This window comes from Panthera pardus, unplaced genomic scaffold, assembly GCF_024362965.1.
Source record: "Panthera pardus isolate Hobbes unplaced genomic scaffold, ASM2436296v1 HiC_scaffold_13, whole genome shotgun sequence".
Lineage (NCBI taxonomy): Eukaryota > Metazoa > Chordata > Mammalia > Carnivora > Felidae > Panthera > Panthera pardus.
The window spans coordinates 23,028,055-23,054,823 of NW_026526688.1; positions in this window are offsets into that span (position 1 = coordinate 23,028,055).

Here is a 26,769-nt window from a genome sequence, read left to right on the forward strand (position 1 = left end):
TATCAAATTACTACTCTCTTTGTTCATAACCCTACAATGTTTCTCCATTTCTCTCAAAGTTGAGAGATTGCATATATCAAAGGACAATGGCTAGATGGTATATGGCAGCAGAACTTTGACATACAACCCCTGCAGCAATTGGCTCAGAATAGTCAGGTTGTGGTCAAGGACTAAAAATTTCCATATATATATACATATATATATATATATATATATATATATATATATATATATGTATATATATATATATATACACACACATATATATATACATATATATATATACACACATATATATATACATACACACACACACACACACATATATATATATATATATATATATATACATATATATATATATATATATATATATATACACACATATATATATGTTAATCACTCCTCCCTACCCCTGATTCCAACTCAGGGCCAAGCAAAAAAGCTAAATGTAATTACATGAGATGCCCCACTCCTCGTAAGCCCCACTCCAACCAACATCCTCTGATCGAATCATATTTGAAGATTTCGCTTTTTTTTTTTTACTGTAAAGTTTTCCTACTCCTGTGACTACCTTTGGATCTCTGCTAAATAAGAGTGATGGTGACTGGTCCCCTTGCCATAGCAAGCTCTGAATAGATCACCTTTGCTTGCTCTCCTTAGTGTGTGCTCTTTGTTTAAGACCCCAAATTTGTATGGCCTTCCAGACTGCCATTGATCACATGTTGGATCACCACTCTGACATCATCTCCAGCACCTCTGTTTTTGTTCTCTCCTCACCACCCATGCTATTCTCCATGCTGTTCCTTGAACATGCTTGACATGCCCCTGCCTTAAGGCTTTTCACTGGATATTGTTTCAGCTTTGAATGATTTTCTCTGCACACCTCATATCTACATGGTTCCCTCATTACTTCCTTCAAGTCTTTGCTCAAAGTGACTTTCTCAGTGGGTCTTCCCTAACTTCCCCTCCCTTACTCCTACATTTAAAATATTATTCCTTATTCTACTTTGTCCTGTCTTGATTTTTTCTGCCATTACTGTCTTCTAATATAATTATATTTATAACGTGGGGCTCCTGGATAGCTCAGTCAGTTAAGTGTCTGACTTCAGCTCAGGTCATGATCTCAAGTGAGTCCGAGCCCTGCGTCGGGCTCTGTGCTGACAGCTCAGAGCCTGGAGCCTCCTTCAGATTCTGTGTCTCCTTCTCTCTCTGCCTCTCCCCCCACTCACGCTCTGTCTGTCAAATATAAAAAATTTTTTTTAAATTTTTTAAAAAATTAAAAAATTTAAAAAAAAGAAACAAGACATTAAAAGGAGAAAAAAACATTGTGTGTATGGGAGCCCTAAAGACATGAGACCCAAAGATAGTGAGCATTTGAGGCTTATAGGCCATGCTGAGCTAAGGAGAAGCGGATATGAGTCTTGGGCTCAAAGGGGAAGAAAATAAGTCACAGGATGATGCCTTGACCAAATGTTTGGTAAACAAATGTTTGCCATGTCAGGCAGATAAATCTTTCTGATAACAAGTTATCTTTGGTGTTAGCTTTCTCCTGGTAAAGGCCCTCTATTTAAATTCTTTTAGACAGTTAAGGGAAGGTAAACAGGGCTTTCTGAGTCTGTTCGGCCTCTATTGTCTTCCACTCAAAATAATACGTATGTCAAAATGTCATATTTTGGGGTGGTGTATTCTGTTCCTTTACTTAGGTGCCTTAAAACCTGTTGGTGTTGAGTGATTCTCGAATACCTTGCACTATTTTCATAACACAGGAGCAAAGTTAACATTTACATATCCACTCTCCAAAAGGAAAATAAAGATCAAAGGTACAAATTTCCAGTTATGAAATAATCCTACGCCCGCACCAGAAGGAGACGTTGAAGGCAGTCATACAAAAATATACCAACATTAGTCATGGGGATATAATGCACAGCATGGCGAAGTACAATAAAATTTAATTGTCTTTGTAATTTTAAAAAAGAAGAGGAAGATTGTGGATTATTTTTATCTACTCTACATTGTAGTCCACTGTTTGAATATGAGGCATAGTTTAGGTTCATACTGTGCAACGTGAGTTTGGCTGTGAATTTCAACATCTTGTATCTAATGACTTGGTGTGGAAAAAATATTTTAATATATAATACTCTAAGCCAGAAAGTCTCAAACTCTAGAGTGCAGCAGAATCACCAGGAGGACCTTTTATTAAAACATGCATTGGTGGGCCCCATGCCCAGAGTTTCTGATGCGGTAAATCTGGATGGAACCTGACAGTTTGGAGTTCTAGCAAGTTCTCGGGTGCCACTGCTGCTCCTGCTGGTGATCCAAGCACCACACCTTGAGAACACTGTTCTGAGGCGGCCTGCTACTCCAGGTGTGATCCATGGGCCAGCTGCACAGGCATCGCCTGGGAGCATGGTAAAAATTCAGAAGCTCAGCCTTTTCCTCTGTTCTAGTTAATTAGGATTTGCATTTTAAAGGTGCTTTAACAAGGTGCATTCTCCAGACGATTCGTGTGCATATTAGAGTTTGCAAAACATTAAGGTTCCAAAGCAGAGGAGGGATATAGGGTCAGATATTGTCCCTGAGGCTGGACAAAGGCCAGCATTGCCAGGTGTAAAGACAGCCAACTGGTGGGAACCTTTAAATTACATATAATTAGATATGTTTGTAGGCTACAAAAACATCCTTTAAAAAGACAGTTTGTTGGGTTGAGGAATTTCTGGTTCAATGAATGCACAGCCACAAGCCTGGTGGCAGGACAACCAGAAAGAAAGCAGTGTCTGGGGTCAGTAGCAAGCCCACGTGAACATCACACACCTGAGCCTAGAAATTATTTACAGTGAGGAGTTATTTTAACGGCAAATTTCCATCCACTGTCTCTAGCTTCTAACTCTCGGGAAGTATGAAAGACTTTTACACAAACTGCTTCTGTTTTCCATGTTCTTAGTTTCCTGGGAGAAGTAAAGGGCAGGTCTAAAGGTCATGGGTTAAAGAGTAATCTGAACAATCAGAGCTCAGGCTGAAAGCAGAAATAGCCTATGAAAGGTATATATACAAAGAAATTTCCTATCTCCTCAATTGTGCTTTGTCTAACATCAGAAACATTCATGTGTAGTAATAAAATGCAAAGGAATATCAAGGAAGGCTTAAGTAGGTAAGTAAATGTATCCATTTTATCCCCCGCTCTTTATGACATAGGATTTTTTCAATTTTTTTTAACAAATTTTTTTTACAAAATTTTTTTTAGCAAAAAGTCCAGGCAGTGCTATTGTATCTGAGGGAACATTTATTACCAAGTAAAGGAAGTATGCACTGAAGATGGCAGGTAATTGTTAATCAAATCTTTTCGAATACAGTTGACAAAATAAAGCATCACTAATCTCTACAATAACATGATATGGGGTAAGACATTCATAATATGCTGATAAGCCAGCATATGTAGGAGGCTTTATAAAGATACTAGTGTAACTGGGTTTTTACCCAAAGAAAACAAAAATACTAATTCAAAAAGATATATGCACCCTACATTTACTGCAACATTATTTATGATAGCTAAAATATGGAAGCAACCCAAATGTCCATAGATAGAAATGGATAAAAAAGATGCAGCACACACACACACACACACACACACACACACACACACACACACAGAAATATTACACAGCCATAAAAAGGATGAGATCTTGGCATTTTTGACAACATGGGTGAACCTAGAGTATATAACGCTAAGTGAAATAAGTTAGAGAAAGATAAATACCATATGGTTTCACTTATATGTGCAATCTAAGAAACAAAACAAAACAAACAGAAACAGTGTCCTCAATACAGGGAACAAACTGATAGTCGCCAGAGGGAAGGGAGTGGGGTGTGGACAAAATGGGTGAAGGGGAGTGGGAGTTACCAGCTTCCAGTTACAGAATGAATAAGTCACGGAGATGAAAAGGACAGCCCATCACAGAGTCAGTGGTACTGTATTAGCGTTATTTGATGACAGACGGTAGTGACCATGACATTATAGAGTTGTCCAAACCCTATGTTCTACACCTGAAACAAATGTAACATTGTGCATCAACTATCCTCCAAAAATATTATACTAGTGGAAACATTTTGAAACATAGATATGTAGCCTTATCTGCTATTGATATGTAGCCTTATCTGCTATTGAAATTTCCTGCCAATTTTTATTTCAAACCTGGTATAAGGGAATATGTTTTGTTGTTGTAGTAAATTCTCCAGGTCTCACTTTCTAAATGTGACCTTTCTTATCTTTAATTAGAAATGTTTTATTTGATTTCAGAAGTTATAATGTTGAAAGGAGTTAGGTTTTTACCGTCATATGTAGGCTTATAAAGTTATTTTATAGCCTAATAACAATAACAGACTTCACAGTGGTTTAAACTGCCTTGTATGTGTTTAATTAGGATGATAATACTAAATTTAGTAAGACATATAGGCAGTTCGATGTAATATTTCTTAATAGGCTTTACTTCTCTTTCCTAGTAAAAGAATCATCAAAAATAGGCCTGAAAGTACATTGCCTAAAAGAGAAATCCTATTTTTTTAAATGAAATCCTTTTTGAACAATTTGAAAATAACTTGCCCTCATTGTTTACTCGCTGCCATGATTATGACACTGTAAAGAGTATAAACTTTCAGAAGAAAGGAGTGAACATCGACATCGACCCTGTTCTTTAACTTTTTTCCCTCTTCTCCCGGCCGTGAGTTGTTTGTAAGGATCACACATTTGCCTAAAGTGAATACTGTTTTTATCCAGCCATTATTTGTAGGTGACATAGTACATACATAATAATTGCTTATGCTTATTAATCTTTAAACAATTTTAATGCTGGGATGACCACTGAGCATGACTACAATTGGCAATTTTCTGCTACATTTAGCCAAATTCTGGGTATGAGGCTCCACAAATAGCTTTTCTTTTGAGAAGATATGCTTCATTTGAGTTACCTAAGAATTCTGCCTGCTGTCTGATTAATGGTTCTCAGACTGACCACACTGTGGATTCTATGACAGAGATATATTTCTGGATCACACACAAAAAAAGTGATTAACACTGTGTTTAGTCAATAGATGCCATTATAGCCATGCCACATGTTAGAAAAATAGATGCCATTATAGTCATGTCACATGACTTCCCATGTAAGTCTACAAACAAAGGGGACACCATTTAGAGATGTCCTATGTCTCTTCTCATCCAGGGCAACACACAGACTTTAGTCTACACGACTAAAGGAAAACCAGCATGGTTCCTGTCACAGCATCATTATATTTTCTCCACCTTTCAGCATCTCTGGAGGTCCTATTCACCACCCTAAGGCTTCTGGTCTCTAAGATCTCACCATTCATTCAAGCATTCCAAGCAACACCAAGGAGAGGCCATGTGAGGACATAGCAAGAAGGGGCCGTCTACCAATGAGGAAGAGAGCTTTCACCAGAACCCAACCAGGCGGGCATTCTGGTGTTGATCTTCTAGTCTCCGGAACTGCGAGTGAGGAAAGAAATGTCTGTTGTTTAGCCCTATACCACCCCCCACCCCAACTGGTGGCATTTAGTGACGGCACTCCAAGCTGACCGAGACCACATCCAAGCACAATTCTATCAGCAAATTCCAAGTTCAGTGAAGATGTCCAGTCTCAAGCATGTTTTTAACTTCTTCTGAAGCTTGAGGGATCAGTTCCTCTCTAAACCCAAGAGATAAGATATCTTTAAATACACAAGCTTAATGTCTATACAAAGAAAAATCTTTCACAGGAATTTTGCAATTATTATTTCTTCCCCTATTACAGTCTGCATAATTAAGATTTAAGACGGGGCACTTGCAACTTAGTGGAATTTACTTGAGAACCATGAACCACCAACAGAGTTTATTAATGCCGTGTCTTGCGACAAGAAAGAAAGTGTTAATTACCTAGTGATTTCTGGGGTTCTTCATACCTGCAATGTGGGATTTCACCCAGTGTCTCCCCAAACACCTGCCCACTCTCTACTGTGGATTAAAATATGTTTAATGAATGTCGTGCTTTAACTAGGGACTCGGGCATTCTCATTCTACTTCTGTGTACGGCCAAGGCTGGCGTCGAACAGCCCTGAAGTTTTCAGGCTCTAATACCCTCTTTCACGCAGGCATTATCCAAGATTCTTCTCTAAGGAGAACTGTTGTCATGTTTACTAAAACCCACAAGACAGGGAAATGGACGGGTCATTTTGTTTTATCTCCTCATGAGTGCTAGTTAAAAGGCTTTAACAAGAAACAATAGCAGAGCTCGATTATCCCTACGGTAAAATCTGCGAAGCTGTTTCAGCACACAAATATGATTTCTTCAGCAAGCGTGCTCTAGCAACTGCACGATTGTTGAATTCTTGAAACTGTCCTTCTCACTCCCCCCGAACTCCACACCACCAGTCTCCTGGAATGTTCTCAGGATTTAGAGCACGAAGCAAAATAGGAAAATTTATCCCTGAAAAGTTGAGAAACACAACAGGCATCAAACTCACTGAAGGGTTTAATGGACAGAGAGATTGATTTGATATCCGCACTAAATGCCTCTCTTTGCAGGAACACGGGAGTCTGTGACTGTTTTGCAAACCATCAGGAATAATTGTGGTTACAATTTTATTAGTAGCTGGGGGATATAGTTATATTTCCTCCCATCTTGATTTTCAGGCAACTTTGCTGCGGAGTTTTCTGCATCTTAATTTGGGAAATGAGCTCAGAGCACACCCTTGCCATTGTGCATTAACGAACGCACACTGGTTGGCTAGGCAGTATTTACAGGAAATTCTTGACACACCCTTCATGTTTTCAAGACCTCACCAGCTAGACTTAACAGGTCTCTTTTAGTCGTGCTCTTCAATGCAAATATTTGCATTTATTTAAAGTGTTTTATTCCCAGGGTACCTGGGTTGCTCGGCCGGTTAAGCGTCTGATTCTTGGTTTCAGCCCAGGTAATAATCTCATGGTGTTGTGGGTTTGAGCCCCGTATCGGACTCCATGCTGACAATGCGGAGCCTTCTTGGGATTCTCAGTCTCCCTCTCTCTCTGCTCCTCCCCAACTCGTGCTGTCTGTGCCTCTCTCAAAATAAAGAAATACATTTAAAAAATAAATAAAAACAAAGTGTTTTATTCCCCTCACACAGGGAATGAAACGTGGGAAAACAGAAATATTCTCACTCGAATTAAAGCCTTGTAACACCGTGCTTTTCAAATTTATAAAATTGTGTTTTCGGGGCCCTTAACTTCCCTTGTTTTGTTCTTTCTCACCTGTGAGTTTTCATCCTGCATTCTGAGGCCCTTCAGGTTAGATTCTGAACATATGAATGACGTGTCTGAAGTCTTAAGCATCTCTCAAGCACTGGGGTTTTTTAAGACATTCAAGCCTCATGTGGGAATGGAAGTACATTTTGTGGCGGGGAGAGGTGTTTCCAGGCAGGATAGGATCAAACTATCTCTTCTGAACAACATGTTAAATGCAACCCCGTCTTTATTATCAGGACAACCTGACTGTGAAGTTGTATTGAAATCAAACTAGTTGTGTATTAGAAGAATAAGAAATATTAGCATTAGATACTCCTAAAAACAAGCCATGTTGTATTAACTTGTATTAGCATCAGCATTAACTTGTATTAAATCGAACTTGTTTTAACATTAGTATTTTGGAAGAACTGGGAATTGTTAAAAATAAACAAAACCAACAGGCTCAGAACGGAGTCACTTATGCTAAGCCTCATGTCACCAAACTGAGGCTGAATTACAATTTCAGCTCGCCCAGAAATAAAATGTTAACATAGTTTCGGGACTGTTCTATGCTGGTCACCTGGTCAGCATTAGTTAGGTAATCTGCCTGATGGGCCACTCTGATCCCCTACAACGAAAGTAACCCTGCAGTAACCAATCTACTTCTTGCCAAGTACGACGTCCTCATTCCTGCTTCCTCTGCCTATAAAATCTCATGCCTTGCATACCTCTTTGGAGCTTCTTTCTGCCTTCTAGATTAGATGCTGCCCACTTCGCGAACCATTGAATAAAGGCCGTAAGATCTTTAAAATCTACTCAGCTGAATTTGGGTTTTTAACAAAATGTAGCAGTCACGGCCACAGATTTTGAATCAGAGGCATCTGGGTTCAAATCTAAGTGTAACCCCACATAGGACGTTGGGTGAGCTATTTCACCTTTCTCTGTCTCATCTTGGCTGTTGTTGATCTGTTAAGGGGAAGTGGCCATAAGCATATCTATTTCATAAGGCTTTTGTGAGAAGTGAAGTTGAGGAAATGTGAAGAGGGCTAAGCGCAGGCTCACGCTGTGGAAAATGCTCACCGACCCAGCAGCAGCTGCAGGGTAAGCTCCTGCTTCAGGGGAGGTTGAATCGAGGCTGAAAAGGTCATTAGCATTACAGTGGGGGTAATAGAGCAGGAACTGTTTATTCCCCCGGCACGAAAGGGATTTAATAAATTGAAGCCTGCAGTATACATCTTGTTTTCTCCTCATTTTAGCCCAAAGCCCTAGAGGGCTGGCTCCCTCTGGCCCTTTATCCGCCAACACCCTAGATTGCATGGCCCTTTAAAAATACACCCTGCAATATACCAGGTCAGAATCCCAAATGAGGACTTCTCTGCCTACCTTGCTTGTACCCTGGCAGCTGAAGTCAGCTGAGGAAAGACACACAGTGTCATCCTGACTGCCACCAGTTTCAATTCTTCCCCTGCACACTCAAGTGAGCCCTCAGGGCCTCCTCGCCATCCCCCCACGTTTTCCTAATCCCATTTTTCTTCCACCCCCTTATATGATGATTTCACATCTTCTCTTTGTTCCTCAGAGCTGCCACGCTCGGTCTCTCCTTTTCATCCTAATAATCTTGCCTCCTGTTTCAGGGAGAAAATCATATTAATCAGAGCAGTTCAACAAGCTCCCACCGCTAACAACACTGCCCTCTTTTCAGTGCCTTTTCTTCATGGGCGGACCGTCCCTCTTTTCTCCTGTGCCAGGCTGGCCACTCGGCTTGAGCTCTGGATCCAGGCTTCTCTCACCTACTCAGGCCATTTTTCCAGCAAGAGTACCTCTCCTCCTGCATTATTGCATGATGTCTCTCTTATATCATTTTTAGCATCAAAAATATGGTGCTATAGCACATTTTTTTAAAAAGTTCTCCCTTGACCTCCTGTAATTTTCCAGGTACTGTACAGCCTGCTTCTAGGCAACCAACTTGAGCAATGGAAACCTGAGAAAGGTAGAAGGGCCCCCAGTGACCCCTTGGCCCATTAGGCAACCCACCTCAAAATATCCATAAGCCCTAGCTGACCAATGGGTTACTTTTACCTGGACACACGTACCAAAAAAGGAAAATTCTATATGCTCCCATTCTTCCTCACCTTCCCCCTTAACTACAGCCCCCCACCACGGCCTCCTGGCAGACTGTCTCTCCTTTGCTGTCCTGCCCACTGCCCCTTGCGGCATATTCAATAAACTTCTAGCCCTTTCGTTCTGCCTTGGTTGAATTCTTCCTATTCCCCTTGCCTCTGGCCTCCACCCATCCTACAGGTACTACCTGTTTCCTTGTATCTTTTAACAGAAAAAAAAATTGAAAACAGGTGTCTAATTTCACTGCTTCCACTTACTCTGGCATTAGCCCTTGAACTTGCAGAACTTGATTTTGTCAAGGTGACCAAGAACCTCACACTGGCAAACCCAAGGAGCAGCATTTAATCCTCGCCTTCTTGACCTATCAGCAGTATTTGAGTCAACTTAGGACTCCCCCTTTTCAAAACTTCTCTTTCACTTGGCTTCCAGAACACCATCATTTTGGTTCTTGGATGGTACATGATGGGTAGCTAGTTTGTACAAGCATACCCTGAATGTCCTTGTTAATCGCTGCTTGAGAATGTAGTAACCCAGTCCTCCCTCTATATTCCCGTCACTTAGAATTTGCAGCAGGATATGTTGTTCAGTGTTCAAGGTCAAGGGCTATGGGGGTGGCCAACCTGGAGCATCTCTCTTGTGACAAAGAGTGTTCAAGTGTCATGCCTTAAGCTCCTTAGAAACCCTGGCCATGCAAGGAGAGGGAGGGCCACCGATAGTAGCGAGGGGAAGCTGCTGGGACATCAAAGCTTGTTGCACATGGTCCCCAGCAGTGGAAGCTTAGTCCAGGCAGTAGCTTCTGGACTCCTTGCATGTAAGTCCCTCCAATAAACCTATGTCTGGTCACTTTCTCCAGGTCTTTTTTGTGGCCTCACTGGACCATCACCCACCCTAGTCCTAGAGTCTACTGGGGTGCAGCTGCATGGTTCTCCACTTTAGTGCCCATCCCGACCCTCAAGCTGCATAGCTGGTGGTTCCTCATCTCCTGAGGGCTCAGGGTTCAATGCTTTGGGGACTCTGTCTGCAAGTATCTATATATACACAACTTCCCTTGGTGATCTCATCCATTCTCACTGGCTTTCAATAATGTACAACTAACTGTTCCCAAGCATGTATCCCCTGTCTGGAAATTGAAGGGGACCAGAACATGCCATTTTGGCATATTGATAATTTTGAATAAAAGCTACGTGGGTAACAGCTGGTACGAGAAGGACATTCTGAGCTTCCTTTGCCTCCCTGAAAGCAGGAGATAAATCTCCCATGTGAAAGTACCGGGTAGAAGGCATCTTGATCACCAGAGAGAGGGATTTTAGGGCCAAGAAGACTGTATAAACAAACCTTGTTACTTCTTTATCAGTTTACTACCCCAGGCCCAAACCCCTTTGTCTTGTCAAGTTTTCACAAAGTTACTGTTTCTTTCTCTAAAAGTTTTAAAAGTTGACTGCTTTGGTCACTTCTTTGTGTTTCATATATTATACAATTAATTTTTTTCTTTTATTAGCCTGCCTCATGTCACCTTTATTATTACACCAGCCAAAGAGCATAGGAGGGAGGAAGGAAAAATGCTTTCACCCCTGCAACTTCTCTTCTGATCTCCAGATTTACATACTCACTGTCTGCTGGATGTGGGATCTCAACATTAGCATACCTAAGTCCAGGCTCCTGATTCCTGCTCACCCTCCCCTGCCCCATCCCAATTCTGGCAGTTGTCCCCAGGTCATTATATCAAAGCTCTTTCCATGCAGTCGCTTAGGAAAAACAAACTAACAATCACGAAAACTCTGCTATTCTCTCATTTGCAGCACACTCTATCTTTACAGGGCCAGGAACTCTGGCTATCTCCACTCTTCTCCTCCTGTTCCAGCCTCCATCATCTCTCACTTCATTTAATGAAATGCCTCCTTGTTGGATTCTCTGCCTCCACTTTTTCCCTTTTATTTCCCTCTTCACCCGCTTTGTCTCTCTCCTTACCATAGCCAGTAACCCTTTTAACATATAAGCCTGATCATGTCATGCCCAAAACCCCCTGTCGACTTTTCACTCAGTAAAATCCAAAGGCTGTGGCAATGCCTTACAAGCACCTCCACAAGCACCCACTGCCCCCCTCCTGGACAGCGTGTCCTACACAACAGACTCAAAAACACCAAGCAAGCCCAGGTCCCAAGGCTTTTCATTTGCTGCTCCCTTCGCCTAAGATGGTGGGTGGGTGACAGGGCTTACTTAGGGTCATCTTAGGTCTGCACTCAAATATCACCTTACTGTAGATGACTTCTTTGACCATCTTCTAAGATAGCCCTATCATTCTAATTCAGCACCACCTGTTTTCCTTATGTGTTCTATTTTTCTCCATTACACTGGCCCTACACTTATTTACTTTGGTATTTACTCCCATAGAATGTGTGCTCACAAGAGTAAGAATCTTGCTGATTTTCATAGTTTTATCTTCAGTAGCTAGAACAGTCCTAGGCACATAACAGGAGCTCAATAAATATTGTATGGAAGCTTAAATGACTAGCGTAGTCCCTAACTGCATTGTTTGGAGGTTTTAGACCAAGCAGGTGAGAATCCTAGGGTATGGAAGATCAGTAGAAGCCAGAGAAAAATGTGTCAAATTAAGAATAAAATTGTGCATGTTCCTTGCATTAAAAAGAGTGGTTTTGCTACTGGGTATTTACCCAAAGAAAACCAAAACACTGATTCAAAAAGATAGATGCACCCCTATGTTTATTGCAGCGTTATTTACAATAGTCAAGATATAAAAGTAAACCAAGTGTCCACTGATAGACGAATGCATAAAGAAGATGTGATATATAGGGGCACCTGGGTGGCTCAGTCGGTTAAGCAGCCGATTTCGGCTCAGGTCATGATCTCGCGGTCCGTGAGTTCGAGCCCCACATCAGACTCTGTGCTGACAGCTCAGAGCCTGGAGCCTGTTTCAGATTCTGTGTCTCCCTCTCTCTGACCCTCCCCTGTTCATGCTCTGTTTCTCTCTGTCTCAAAAATAAATAAACGTTAAAAAAAATTAAAAAAAAAGATGATACATATAAATATATTATATATACATAATATTTCATTGTATGTATGTGTAAACGTAATGTGTACACAGATACATACAATGAAATATTACTTAGCTATAAAAGAAATGAAATGAGTGCCAACACGGAGCTAGAGCGTATTATGCTAAGTGACATAAGTCAGGCTGAGAAGGACAACTACCGTATGATTTCGCTCATACGCGGAATCCAAAAAACCAAACAAATGAACAAACTAAAAGTGGAAATGGACCCAGAAATACAGAGAAGAAACTCGTAGTTGCTAGGGGGGATGGGCAAAATGGGTAAAGGGGAGTGGGAGGTACGGTCCCAAAGTTATGGAATGAGTAGGTCATAAGGATAAAGATAAGAGTGGTGTCCCTACAGCCGTGCCATGAATGTCAAGGTGTATGAATTCTTGGGAAGGCACCTGGTGACTTTCTACATTCTACAGAGCAGGTTGGCAAGCTGGCAGATATCAGAGGCTGAGGATAAGTGGTCACATCATCCGCATCGCTTTAACGTAGGTTTGCCTCAGAAGAAAGCACTATCTGTGCAGTTTCCAAGTGGTGCTGTCGGGGAAGAGCTACAAAGAGCTTGTTTGGCACGACTGTCTCTCTTGTTTTCCTCTAAGTCTTAAAAGCCAAGGCACTGGCTGTTGTGAACTGTCTATTCAGGGAACAGCCTTGGGGATAGTAGTGTCTCTGTGCAGCAAACAAGAAATTTACTTACAGTCCTGGAAGATAGAGGGGTGTGTTTCCTTGGAACAGAGGTCAAACACGCCTACTGCCCGTTATGAAAACACTTGGGTTTTGTGGGTCCTCTTCTGTAGTACAACCCACTCCGTCGGCTGGTGCCCTCTGGTCTTCTTGGTGTGGCCCTGTGGGAACCGAAGCTCGGGAAACCGGCCCAAAAATGCAAACGCTCCCGCTGCTGTTGCTTTAGGTAATAATTTATCTTTCATCTCTGGCCTGAAGTTTCATGTCATCTACCAAGATCTATGAAGTTGTGGCAGGCTAACTTAGTAGCTCACAAGTAGGGTGATATTTCAGACCACTCATAGTCCTCGACAGTTTTGGCAGTGAGGGTAAGATGCTGACGAGGACATGCCTTGCTAGGAGATGAAGAATGAGGACCTCACAGGCTGATGAACGCCATGTGGGGGGAGTCTATGGGAACTGGTAGTGAACCTGTTGACACACTGTGTGATCAGTTGGACTATAAATGGTCCTTCACCACTGACCACGAATGAGGGGAAACTGGGGAAGTGGTCACAGGCTGAGCGTAGTAGGAAGCAGGCCAAAAACAATTGCCTAAGCGGTATGTCATTGTAGTTGACATTCCTCCAGGCAGAGAACTTCCTTGAGAGCATCGTGGCCAGCCCACACCCACTGCATCGTAAGGGGTAAGATTCATCCCAGGCAGGCGGAAGTTTCCTACCCTTTTCAGGCAACACTTACAGAGTTGTGTGTCTCCACGGAGCATGAGAAGAGGGAGATGTGAGACGGCTATGAGGAGAAACTAAGCTACTTCTTAGAACCTCGGCTGGTTCCCTTGGGATGTGAGGGTGAGGGGCTTGTAAAGGAGGAGTGGCAGCAGCTGGGCCATCCCACAGCCCAATCCCGCCTGCGGTCTGTGATGCCAGCTGTAGACCTATTTGAGGACAACAGGGTAGGCCTCAGAGGTTGGCTTGTTGTTGGGGTGGGGCATTTTTGTTTTTGCTTTTTTGTAGTGGATCCTGGCCGCACTTAGAAAGTGTTAGCCCTTTCCGGCAGATCTCTCTGACACAAAGTCCTGGGGCGACCATGGAAGCGACATTGACCAGGATCCTGGATTTGCGCACCTGGATTGGATTTACAACGCTGATTGCGGAGACCCAGTGGAGAATGAGAAACTGACCCACCGGAATTTAAGTGAATTTCTGTGGCCAGCCCCACCACAATGGAAAACGCCCCTAGCCCTTATGTGGAGATGAGGCGAGAGCTTAAGAGGTGTTAGTGTGGGAGTAGCGTCCCAGGTGTCCCACATGAAAGTAGACACCGTTAAAAAGTGGCTGCATGGGAGGCCAGCGTGAGTCAGGCTGCGCGCAACCCTAGTGGTGCTGCTGTTGTGAAGCCGCAAGAAGGTGATGAGGGAGCGCAAGGCAAGCTGAGGGTAAAGCAGGAGCTAACACCCCGCACCGCAGACCCCCCCCAACCCAGGAGCTAAGACTCCCCAAGGAACTCATGGCTGTCTTAATGCTAATGTTTGCCAGAGACTAAAAACAACCTTATCTTGACAACGATAGCCAAGCCCCCAGGATCCTACAATTCTTCTTTAACATGCAGAAATCCCTTTAGAGACTTGGCTTATCTCTATCCTCCTCTCCCTCCACAAACTTACATGTATATAACCAGTCACTTCTCACAATCCCAGTGCAGATCTTTCTGCCCAGGGGTCCTGTCCCTGTGCCTTTTTGCACTAAAAACATCTCAAGAGTTTGCTCTTGGCCATTCACTCTTGGATGCCACTTCATATCCCATCAATGGGGCTCCTGAGTAGAGGCGCTCCCCACTACAGAGAGGATCTCACCCCCGGGGAGAGAGTCCTGGGTGGGGTGAAAACACTCGAGGTTCATGTGGTTGAACCATTGCTGCTGCTACACTGCTCAAAACTGAAGGTAAATGGAAGCCTCGGTGAACCGCACGGATCCTCCCTCTTTGTGCTCCCCCGGTCCTCCAGTGTTCTGTGCGGACCTCAGCTCCACTGAGGAAGCCTATTAGAGGTAAGTTGAGGTCCCCTTCCCCAAGGGGGAAATCAAAGACTGTATCCACTCACCTGAGTCTGGTTAGGAATTTTGAATAGGGAAGAACTTAAACTTTCATGGCTTTTGGATATAGTTACCTCAGGCATAATTGTAAACAGACCAATGGAAAGAGAAGGTGACTAGATGCAGCTGACCAGGTTTGGAAAGACTTGACAGCGGGGAAAGGGAGCTCACGGAACCTTGTGTGCCTCTTCTGTGTTGTGTCGTTGTTCTGTTTCCACATCCCTTTGTACAGTAGAAATTGATGTGGGATCATTGTCCTTCCCTGTCCCATGGTGCCAGGGGCGCCATGATTGGAAAGAGCCACTTGTAGAAAACCTCTAGTGGAACCCGGAAGTTGCTCCCCACTTTGCATCCCCGTCTTCCCCTGGCTGGTGTCACAGAAAGAGGACAGCAGCTTAGAACAGGACAGGAAAATCACAGTCTTGATGAAGGACTTAAAAGTAAGGAAGCAAACTAAGAGCTGCAACAGCTGAATACAACAACAGCCTTGCACCATCAGCAGGAAAATTTCACAGGAGCTAGAGGTTTGCAGCCAATGGTCACCGGTGGAATTGAGTTGTTGCTCCCACAGCCTCAGCCGATGCAGACATTTTAAGAGGAGTCGAATCCCTCACACAGACCGGTAGCTCCTGGTATGTCTTGCTTCTTAAACATGTAGGCCTGGTCCACTGACGGTTTGGCTGAGCTGAAACCCACTAGTATAACTAGGCTGCTGGGGCTATTTAATCTCAGTAGTGGCTCTGCAGAAAAAGTATGTGGTTCACTCCCATCAGTGGACATTACTCAAAGCCATTCGTGTAGGTCTGGCTGCTATAATCCTTGGTGAACTCTGTTATACTTGTACTGACTCGGAGACTGTTGCCAATGGCGGGGCTGTTTGGTGTGACATTTGGAAAACTCCAGACTAGCAGACTAAAAATACCCCTTTCTCAGGTCCAAAACCGAGGAAATATTCATAACTGCTTGTCAGTCTGGGCCACTCATGTAGACACACACTGAGGAGACTGAACTGGAATTAAGCACCAGATTGTCACTTTTGCTTCCTGGAGCTGTCACCATACTGGGCATGGTAACACATCCTCCAGTATACGCTGGGTACCAAGGAAGGGACTCTTTGTTTCTGATGCAGATACAACTGATGCAAGTCAGGCTTGCGACTCCTGCTGAAAGCCTGTCTCCAGATCAGGGAGGGTCACACTGTTGGGAGTGTTGGTCCCCTCTACTCCTGGAAGACTGACTTCATTGAACTTTGACCCTCTCTCAGGACTGTTGATGGTTCTTCGGCATTGTTGATGTATTTTCAGTTTGCATTGTTGCTGTCCCAGTCTGTTCATCTGACTTTGGGGCATTCTTTGGGGTAGACAGATGGCACTCAGCTGGTGGTATAAACCCAAAGGACAGGTTGGAACCACTGACCTCAAGCAGTCCCTCCCAAAGAAGAATTGATGACATTATCCAAATTGAACGGCAAACCCTAGCATTCCCCAGTGAGCTGGGAAGCCACGTTAAAGGCCCTGCAACCTTTGCACAAAAACTGGTATAGTTACTACTTGGAGGCACTCTGACTAATGTCTACAACATTTTCCTTCTAAAGCACCATGTCTCCCCAGCTCCATGCCGCTTATACGAACACAAGCGTTTCTTACCTCCTTCCTGAAAACGTGGTGACTCATCCCTTAGAGGTAGACCTGAGAGCTCTCAGATGACAGATCTCTCCCAAACGAGGCTACCTTGCTTAATGAAGAGGCTTTCCTGGAGGAGTAAATGACACATTATTTACATGCAACCTGCAGGCAGTAACCTGTACACGGGGAATTGTCCAATTAGAAATGTTAAAATTTGTCCCTGGCTGTAGCTCAAGTGATCAGTGATGTCAACCTGGCCCCGGAAGACCCTCAGGTCAGCTTCTGCTCACTGGCCAGGGTTGCGATGACGACAGAATTGCCCAATAACTCCTGCTTGCGGGCCGAAGCAGAGGGTGTGCAAATGCTAGTACATCCTGCTGTGCATGGATCAGTGTTTCAGCCAGATACAAAGTCAGTACAGAGATTTAGAGAGAAAGCTATCTGGCCTTCTACAGTAAACTCTGATGGCCTATGGGATTTGTTTGAATGATTGCATCTGGGATTCCAGAGGCCATGATTAAGATCACTACTGCTGCTTGGAGTCCTGTGGCTAATGGTCTCAATAAAATGCTACATAAGGTGAAGGATTTGTCCCAGTCTCTGTCAGCAGAGCGGCTGTCAGAGTGGCATATGGAAAGTTGATCAGAAACCAGGATGGGATAGCAACGAGGGGCAGATATTGTTAGGAAATAAATCTTCATGAGCCTCTCACATTCCTGTATATCTTGTAAGGCACTGATTTCCCTTTGTTCTGGATGGGCTTCTAAAGGATATTTGGACAGACAACAGCCATGGAAGACAGAGATAGTTTGTCTTTCTGGAGCAAAGGGCAGACATATTCACCAGTATAATAAAGGTAATGTTTCCCTTGGGAGCAAAGAGCTAATGTGTTCACTGCCCACTCCAAAAAGTAGGGGTTCCGAAAGGTTAGGGTTCCTGTCCTGTTATTCAACCCATTGTATGTGGAGGCACCCTCTGGCCCTCTTTCTGTTGCTTTCTTGGAGTTGGAGCTTGGAAAACAGGCAGAAAAAGTAGAGTTGTTCTGGCTACAGTTACTACTTTGAGTAACAAACTGTCCTTGATGGTGAGGCATCTGATGCCTTCTACCTGCATCTGTGAAAATATGTCAGGCAAACTTGTGAGCTTGCAAGTGGGATAAAATCTCAAATTCTTGACAGTTCTCGATGATAAATTCCAATGAATTCAAATATGCTAGAGCTATTCCGCTGTTGGGGAGGAATCATCACTTTTACACTAAAAATGTAATCTCATTTTCCAGTTAAGGGGAAAGATGGAAGGCCCAGTGGCCACCTCCCTAGATAGAGTTGGTTAGAAAAATAAGAGCTTTTCTACTGGCTGTGTCACTGTAGGAAAAAGTTCATTCACAGAAATGGCTGCGTTTTCAGAAAAAGGCGATGGGCAAGGAGAAAAACGCAGAACCCGGCAGGGCACGACTCTCAAGGGCCAAGATAGAGTTGTAGTCCTGCCGCAGACTGTGTGAGGGCCATTATATAGCAGAAGGTATGGTGTTCCCAAAGTGCCACAACTGAAGTGTACAGTTCATTCACTACCTAATGACCGACTGGGGGCCCTGGCTAGCGGAGGGGGAAAAGCATCAGGAATGACAGGCAGCACTCAGCGTCTACAAAGACCTTTGTGTTTTTTGACCCTTCCGCTTCTTCAGGAGGGAAGATCTTGGACCACCCTACCCTCTCCTCCTCTGTTCTAGCCACACTGACCTCTGTTTTCCTCAAACACGTCAACCTTTATCCCTTCATCGGGCCTTTGTTTGAGCTATTCCTTCTGCCCGGGGTATTCCTTCCCATGAACCTTGCAAAACTAGCTCCTTGAATGCATTCAATTCATTCAACAAATATTTAGTGGGACCCTAGGCATGCCAGAGTTTTTCTGTAATGTGAAGATAAATCCATAATAAAACTAAACAACAAAAATGCTTTTAAAAATCCTGCCCTCCGGGCACCTGGGTGGCTCAATCGGTTAAGCATCCGCCTTCGGCTCAGGTCATGATCTTGCGGTCCGGTATGCGAGTTCCAGGCCCCCTTAGGCTCTGTGCTGACAGCTCAGAGCCTGCAAGCTGCTTTGCATTCTGTGTCTCCTTCTCTCTCTCTGCTCATATTCTCTCTCTCTCTCTCTCTCTCAAAAATAAACTTAAAAAAATTTTAAAAATAAAACTAAAAAATAATCCTGTTCTCATAAAACATATTCCAGTGGAGTGTGGGAGGGCAGAGAACACACGATATAAATAAATGAGACCTACTGTGTGTCAGTTAATGATAAAAGGAGAAAAATAAAACTAGCAAGAAAGATAGAAAATGGCAGGGTAAGAGTGCAGGTTTTAGATAGGGTGTAGGGAATAACTCAGAAGTAACATTTGAACAAAGAACACAGGAGGAGGGATTGAGTCATAGAAATCTGGAGGAAGACAGCTCAAGGAAGAAAAAAATCCGAGATGCAAAGGCCCTCAGGTGGAAGTGTGCTATGCCCTGTTCAAGGAATAATGAAGAAGCCAATGTGGCTGGAGCGAAGTGAGAGAAGGACGGCAGAGGAGGAGCTAAAATCCTCAAGCCCCACAGCCAGATATCAGTGAGCTTTGTGGTCATTGTAAGGACTTGGGCTCCCACCGTGTGTGGTGAGATGCTGTTTTCCATTTGCAGGCAGGCTGGAGTGAAGACTGGATCGATCAGGGAGAGAAAGAAATAGGAAGATGGAGGAGAGACAGGGGAGCAGAGCTGTAGCCATCTCAGGGAAAGTCAGGGAGCAGAAAAGCCTTGTGCAGGAGCCCAGGAGGCTCGTCCAGGGCAACAGGGGAAAAGGCAGCTTAAGTGGGTAGATGGCGCGGTGGCCCCTGGAGAATCTCTCTTAGTACTGCTTCTATCTTCCCAGTAAAATGAAAGGCTGGGGCCTCAGCAGAGAGCGAGGAAAGGAGGTATTGGGGCTTTGGAAAAGAGGTAGGTATGAAATGGACTAGAAACATGTTACTATGATCGCCAACAGCATCAAGGGCCCCGTAGAAGTCTGTGATCGTGAATTTCACATGAGACTCCGTCAGCATGGTCATGTGTTTCTCTCCAGGCTAAATTCAGCTGTAGGTACAGCCGTGAAACAACCTAGTCTTTGTTCACATCTCAGCTTAAATGTTGTATCCTCAGAGACCTCTCTCTCCTTGACCCCACGGCCGCCACCCTGACCTCCACCTATTTTAATTCTCTGCATAGCGTGTGTCACCAGTTTTCTTGTTTATTTTGTTGTTTGGAGGCTACCCATTTCTCATAGGGAAATGTGAATGTGTTTTCCACCTCATTCCCTGCTAAGTTCTGAAACATTGCTTGGTATATATTAGTTGTGTGATAAATGATGAATAAATGGTTGCTCCCCTTACAGTGTATGTGTGTTGGAAGTCGGTTAATAGCAGATTGACTTACTTTCTAAATCATAAATCCAGACTGGAAGGCAAACCTCTAACCCATAAAGCACAACACTCTCTTTGTCCGAATAAGATTGATAGCCCTAATGGAAACGTCTATAGCCTTTTTATATTCAAGAATGGAAAGTCTTGGAGACTGTTCAGTGTTTAATTTTTTCCCTCAATAGGTGAGATTTCATACAGGGTGAGGGTGGGAGAGGAAGTGATAAAAGTTGGCCACACAGATGATGGCATAGAATGAGATTTGTTACTTGAAGCAGTTTATAAACTAGAGTGGAATAGCATGTACATATTTTACCATGAAGATGAGAAAAAAATATATAGCCAACAGAAGACCCATGGTTTTATCAAGAGGTCAAACTAGTATATTTCTAAAACTGTGAATGGCTGAACTCTCTGACTTCTTACCTTCAATTGTTTTTATTGTGTAAGATAAAGGATTTTTTTTTTTTTTCTATTTCAGCACTAGCAATGGTGTGAAATTTATTGAGAGAAGTTTAGGTCTAACGTAAAGGGAAAAAAAAACATAACAAAGCTGGCCAATAATGGGACAGAATTTCTCGAGTGGACCCCCCAGTTCTGTTATCCAAGCAGGAACCAGATTAAGTGATTTCTAGTATAGGTTTAAAATTAAATCTGTGCCATGCATTCACATATCTGGGTATATAAATATAAAAACAAGTCAAAGGGTATGTTCTATTTTGGTACCTGAATGCTAGGATTACCAGTATTTACCATAACACACATTCCTATTTAAAGGCAAACAAGGCGGTGGGGGGGGGGGGGGGTCGGCTGTGCATCTGTGTGCACCTGTATAACCGATACCCTGGACTAAGAAGGGGCTATCTCCAGTTAGTCTGTTTTTATCATTACATTAGTATCTGTCCTGGCAAATGGACAACCTGAAGGAAAGACAGATTCAGTAAAGGTAATTCTGCTGGTGATTCTCATAAAAGATTTAGTTGGGGTAAGGTTGTTAATTTTTTTCTCTTCTAAGATAAAAATCTCTCTTTTTTTTTTCTTTCTCTTTCAACCCCACTTCCATCAACCAGGTTGAAGTTCATTAATTTTATCTCAAGTATTCCGAGTTCCTCCATAGCTGCCCCAATCTAATCTATTTCCACATGGTAGTCAAAATGCTGTTTCAAAAAAAGCAAATCTGTGCCTCTCCCTTACTTAAAAATTGCCAGGGGCTTTCTGACAGACTTAGAACCAACTCCATAATGGGATCATGTTGGGAACCCCACAGATGCCTCTAAGTACATTTCTGCCCACCCCCTCTTTTCATTCATGACCTCTCAGCCGTATTGAACTAAACTCATGCTCCCAGATAAACCTCGGTTCTCCTCAAGTTCCAGTTTCTTCCAGGAGTTCTCATCGGTGTGTGTTGCCTGACCCCCTCCTGATATCACAAGGCATTTCTCTGTCACTCTTGCCCTTCTGAAGGTGGGATGTCCTTCCTTTGTGTCACATAGCCCTATCATTTTCTTTTCTCATTGCCATCTGCTTTTCTTTTTCCTTATCATTCATAAACTCATCCAAAGCCGGGGCTGTATTTGTCTTGTTCCTTCTTGTAGCCCCCGTGTATGTCCTAGTGCGAGGCTAAGGGTAAATGCGCAGTACGTCTTTGTTGAATGAATAATTTTTTGCTCATTATAATATATATGGAACTGATTGTATTTTATTGAAAAGTCTGCATACATAATTGAAACGCACAATCACAAGTGATGTTTGTTTTATTTTTGTTAGGATGATTTGAATTTTCAGAATGTTTTTCGTTCCTAAAATTTCATGGTTTCGTTATGTTAATGGCCTTAATTAGGCATCTCCAGGAGATCCTCTGTCAATAAACTTGTGAGCTCTTTCTTAAGACTGGCTGGTCAATCAAATGAGCCTACAATGAAAAGGTAAACATAATGTTACCAAAGTGGACTGGATTTAGACAATAGGAAACGCTCTTCTTGGAGATGGTATTTTCTGTTACTTGATTGTGCGGGGACTGGAGGCTTGGCTCTTGTTCACGTGCTTAACGTAGGGCATCCGATCCATGCTGAACACTGCACACAACCACTGAGACACACACACATTTTCCTGCTCCGAGCCAGCGACAGGGGATGCCTCAGTGGACTCCGCAGAGGCAGGTATGAGGGCCACAGAAAACACCAAGCGGTTTGTCGCCTCCCACTCTGAGAAAACGTGGACGGTGTTATTAGTTCACAGTTCTGGGCATGCTTGAATGATGACCCTGATTCTGTTTCCTGGAAATGGCAGGAACTTTATTAAACAAACATATGTGGCGCTAAGCCTGAGGGTAGGAATTCCTGGCAGCTGAGGAAAAGGGGAGCAACGGTCTGCCAACGCCATCTGTTTCATTTTCCTAATAATCGAACACCTGCCGGTGAGACTCGTCTCGGATCCCAAAATGGCTGAGCCTTGTGGAAACGTCAACAATAACTTCTTTCAGGGCCCTCGCTGTCATTAGTAGGAGAGTGGCTTCCAACTTACCCTTTGGCTCTAAAAGGATGAGGACGCTGGTAACTCTCAACGATACCCTGGCTGACGCGAAGTCTGGTTTCCCGAGTGCCTAGAGCATTCTTGGTGCCCTGAAATAAGAGAGGGATTAAGGAAGAGGCGTGGGAGGGAAATTAACCTTTCACCTGATTGTATTCTTTGTTAGTGTTTGTTTCCATCAGTTTCCAGATAGGCTGCTTGGATGAAGGCTCGGGTTTCTTTTAACCAGCTTTAAAATTTGACTCTTAGGTAAGCCCTTCCCTCCCCCACAGGGAGGGAAGAATGCCTGTATTCTAATGTAACAGTTACCACGATTTAGTTTTGTTAATGTCTATTTTATTTACATTTAGTTATTTTAGGCCAAGTTATTGGAAGCAGAAAATTTCCCCCAATTATTCTCAGCTGTTTTCTTCACAGCCATGGTCTCTTAAAACCCTCAGCACCCTGTAAAGGTGAGAACTAACTACTGAGGGGGGAGGGGGTCAGGCCAGGCAGTTCAGGGGGGTTTGGAAAAGTTCCCCCGAAATTTGCATACCCATCCTGAGTTATTCTTCATGAAAGAGCAAATAGAGGAACCCTCTGAGGAAGAAGGATTGATCTTTTGTGACTACATAACTCCATTCACCTCTCCAAATGGAAAATGGTGACTTTCCTTAACACTAGGGTTCCTGACTAAAATTTATGCAAGCATAAATTCTTTTTTTTTAAGCATTAACAGCTGTGGCTGTTTTATTTGTTTATTTTTAAAAGTTTGTTTATTTTTGAGAGAGAGAGAGAGAGAGAGCAAGCAGGGGAGGGGCAGAGAGAGAGGGGGGGGGGACAGAGGGTCCAAAGCAGGCTCTGTGCTGACAGCAGAGAGCCGGACGTGGGGCTCAGACTCACAAACTGTGAGATCATGACCTGGGCCAGAGTCAGATGCTCAACCAACTGAGCCACCCAGGCACCCCGCAAGCATAAATTCTTCAAAGAATGAGAAACAGGGGTGCCTGGGTGGCTCAGTCGGTTAAGTGTCTGACTTTTGATTTCAGCTCGGGGTCATGATCCCAGGGTCCTGTGATCAAGCCCTGTGGAGGATTCTGCCCTGAGCATGGAGCCTACTTAAGATATTCCCCCCCTCCCCCCCTCTTTCTCCCCCCTCTCCCCCCCTCTCCCCTCTCTCCCCTCTCTCCCCCCCTCTCTCCCCTCTCTCCCCCCCTCCCCCCTCTCCCCCCTCCCCCCTCTCCACCCTCTCTCCCCCCCTCCCCCCTCTCCACCCTCTCTCCCCCCTCCCCCCTCTCCCCCTCTACTTCCCTCTCTCCCCCCTCTCCCCTTCTCTACCCCCTGTCTCCCCCTCTTCCCCCTTCTCTATCTTCTCCCCCTTCTTTCTCTCCCCTCCCCCTTCTCTCCTCCTCCCCCCTCCCTCCTCTCTCCCCCTCTCTTCCCCCTTCTCTCCCCCTCCCCTCTCCCTTCTCTCCCTCCTCCCCCCTCCCCTCTCTCCCTCCTCCCCCCTCCCCTCTCTCCCCCTTCCTCCCCCCTTCTAGAGAGACTCACTCTCTCTCTAGAGAAAAAAAAATGAAAAGCAATTACTTGAACTGTGTTTTTAGTATTAACCCTGGGAAGTGGGTTCTATTTTCAAAGACTTTCAGTCTAGGATAAAGGTGAATAAGCAGTGTAACAACAGACATATGGTGATCTGATTGGCTTTGCTGTGAATGAAGATTCAGTGCAGGAGATGGCTCTTCAGAGGTGAAACATCAAATTTTAATCCTGTGGAATATATATTAGAAGAGGAAGAAGTGATTGGTTGTCGTGAGGAAATAGACAGCAGTCACTAATATTGGCCTGACATTCTAAAAAAAGCTTTCATTGGCAATATAAAATCCTTTCAAATATAATTTTCTTGAAAGTTTTACAAGACATTGACCCAAACACTCCAAGAAATATAATCAATAATAAACATATAATCTGTTGGCAGGATTTCACACAGATCAAATCATCATCTACTTTGTCCATTGCCTTTCCTATTTCTTGCCTAGTTTCATTATCAAAGATTGGTTCCAATCCACCATTAACCAGCACATTGATGTTTCTCTCTGTAGTGTATATGATGCTGATAGTAAAAGCAACTTGCTTACCTTACTTTTGAAGCCATGTTGAAAAATATCTCCAAATTTAACACTACATGTATAAAAAAATTTTTTTTTTGAAAAAGACATAAGAGATAGCCTAATTTTAGCCACCGCAAAATTCTAAATTCTAGAAGGACATCTGAAATATCTGAAGAGTGCTGCAGTTCTAAATTTTGAGGTGCAGGGTAATGGGGTGAATGAATAAGACAAGAAAAAAAATATATAACAAGTAACAATATAGATCAAAAGCCATTAAGCTTCCTGACTCCCTTTTTACCTTCCCTGAACCCCGTATCATCTAATTCTACCATAGTCGCATTTCTAAATGGTTTTATATGTTTCAAGTCTATCTACTTTTGTGTACATGCATGTGTGTTTGTGAAGACTAAGGGAATTAGCAATGCATCATGCTTTTTTCCCCCTTCTGTTAGACCTCCCTGATTAGTTCTAGGTTTTTCAAAAGGAAAGAAAATTACTGTTGCAAATTCACGTCAAAACAAGAACCATTAGCTTGCTCTCTGTCCTTTTCAGTACTTTCTATTTAACTTCCACACTCTTTTATCTTTTTTTTTGAAAGACACATTAAAATATTTTGCTGTAAAAGTTTGACAGGGACATATTGTGCCTTTAAGATAAATGTTTTCAATTCATAGACATTTTTAAAGGTAACATTTAGTAACCTTTACCTTATTAAAATAGTGTCCTAAGGTCTGATAAACTTTGTTTCCAAAGGTAGTTAACTCTTATCCAGGCCTAGCTTGGACCTTGCTAAAGCCCGTCTCAAAAACACATGATATGCATGAAAAAATATTTGACGTGGTATGAAGATGCACTTATCTTTCAATTCAGGATATAAATGAGATGTTAGAAATATTGTGAAAATAACCAGGAAAGTACTAGATTTGTACTATGGAAATACCAGTGAGAAGTTTTAAAATAAAAAAATAACCACATTTCCAAAATAGTTTCAGAAATCCAACATGGCCTGTACATTGTCTTCTCATCCCATTCACTAATGCATTAGAATTTCTTGCAAGTTTTATTTTATTTTGAATCCTGTGGAAAAAACCACTTTAGAGTTAGAAGGACCTTAGCTATCGTTTGACGAAATCTTTCATTTTATAGATTAGAATGATAGCTTCACAAATCGCCTTTTTTTCCTCCTAAGGTGATGTGTGTCTGTGGTATAAAGATGGTGAAAGTTTTAAAATTGCTGACCTAGGGCTGAACTGGTGATGGTTGTTCTGGTTAGTATCATTTTAAAGCTACTTGTCCAATAAAAGACACAGCATGTTTTTGTTTTGTTTTGTTTTGTTTTTTGCATAGACAATTTGTTACTCTCTTTACTTGGCTGTAATAATAATCACATACAATTTTTTATTTTAGTCATTTTTCACCTAACAGATTTTGATGAGCATATTTCACATCTTTATATCATTATAAACTTTTCTTTATTTTTTTAATTTCTATTTTAGAAAACATGAGAGGGGATGGGGAGGGCAGAGGGAGAGAGAGAATCTCAAGGAGGCTCTATGTTCAGCACTAAGTCTGACACAGACCTCGATCCCACAACCCTGGGATCATGACCTGAGTTGAAATAGAGTCAGATGCTCAACTGACTGAACCATGCAGGCACCCCTGAAGTTTTCTTTTTTCATAAAAATATTTTAGGGGCACCTGGGTGGCTCAGTCGGTTGAGCGTCCACCTTCGGCTCAGGCCAAGATCTTGCAGTCTATAAGTTCGAGACCCACATCAGGCTCTGTGCTGACAGCTCAGAGAGTGGAGCCTGCTTCAGATTCTGTCTCCTTCTCTCTCTGCCCCTCTCCACTCGCACTCTTTCTCTCTCTCAAAGATAAATAAACATTAAA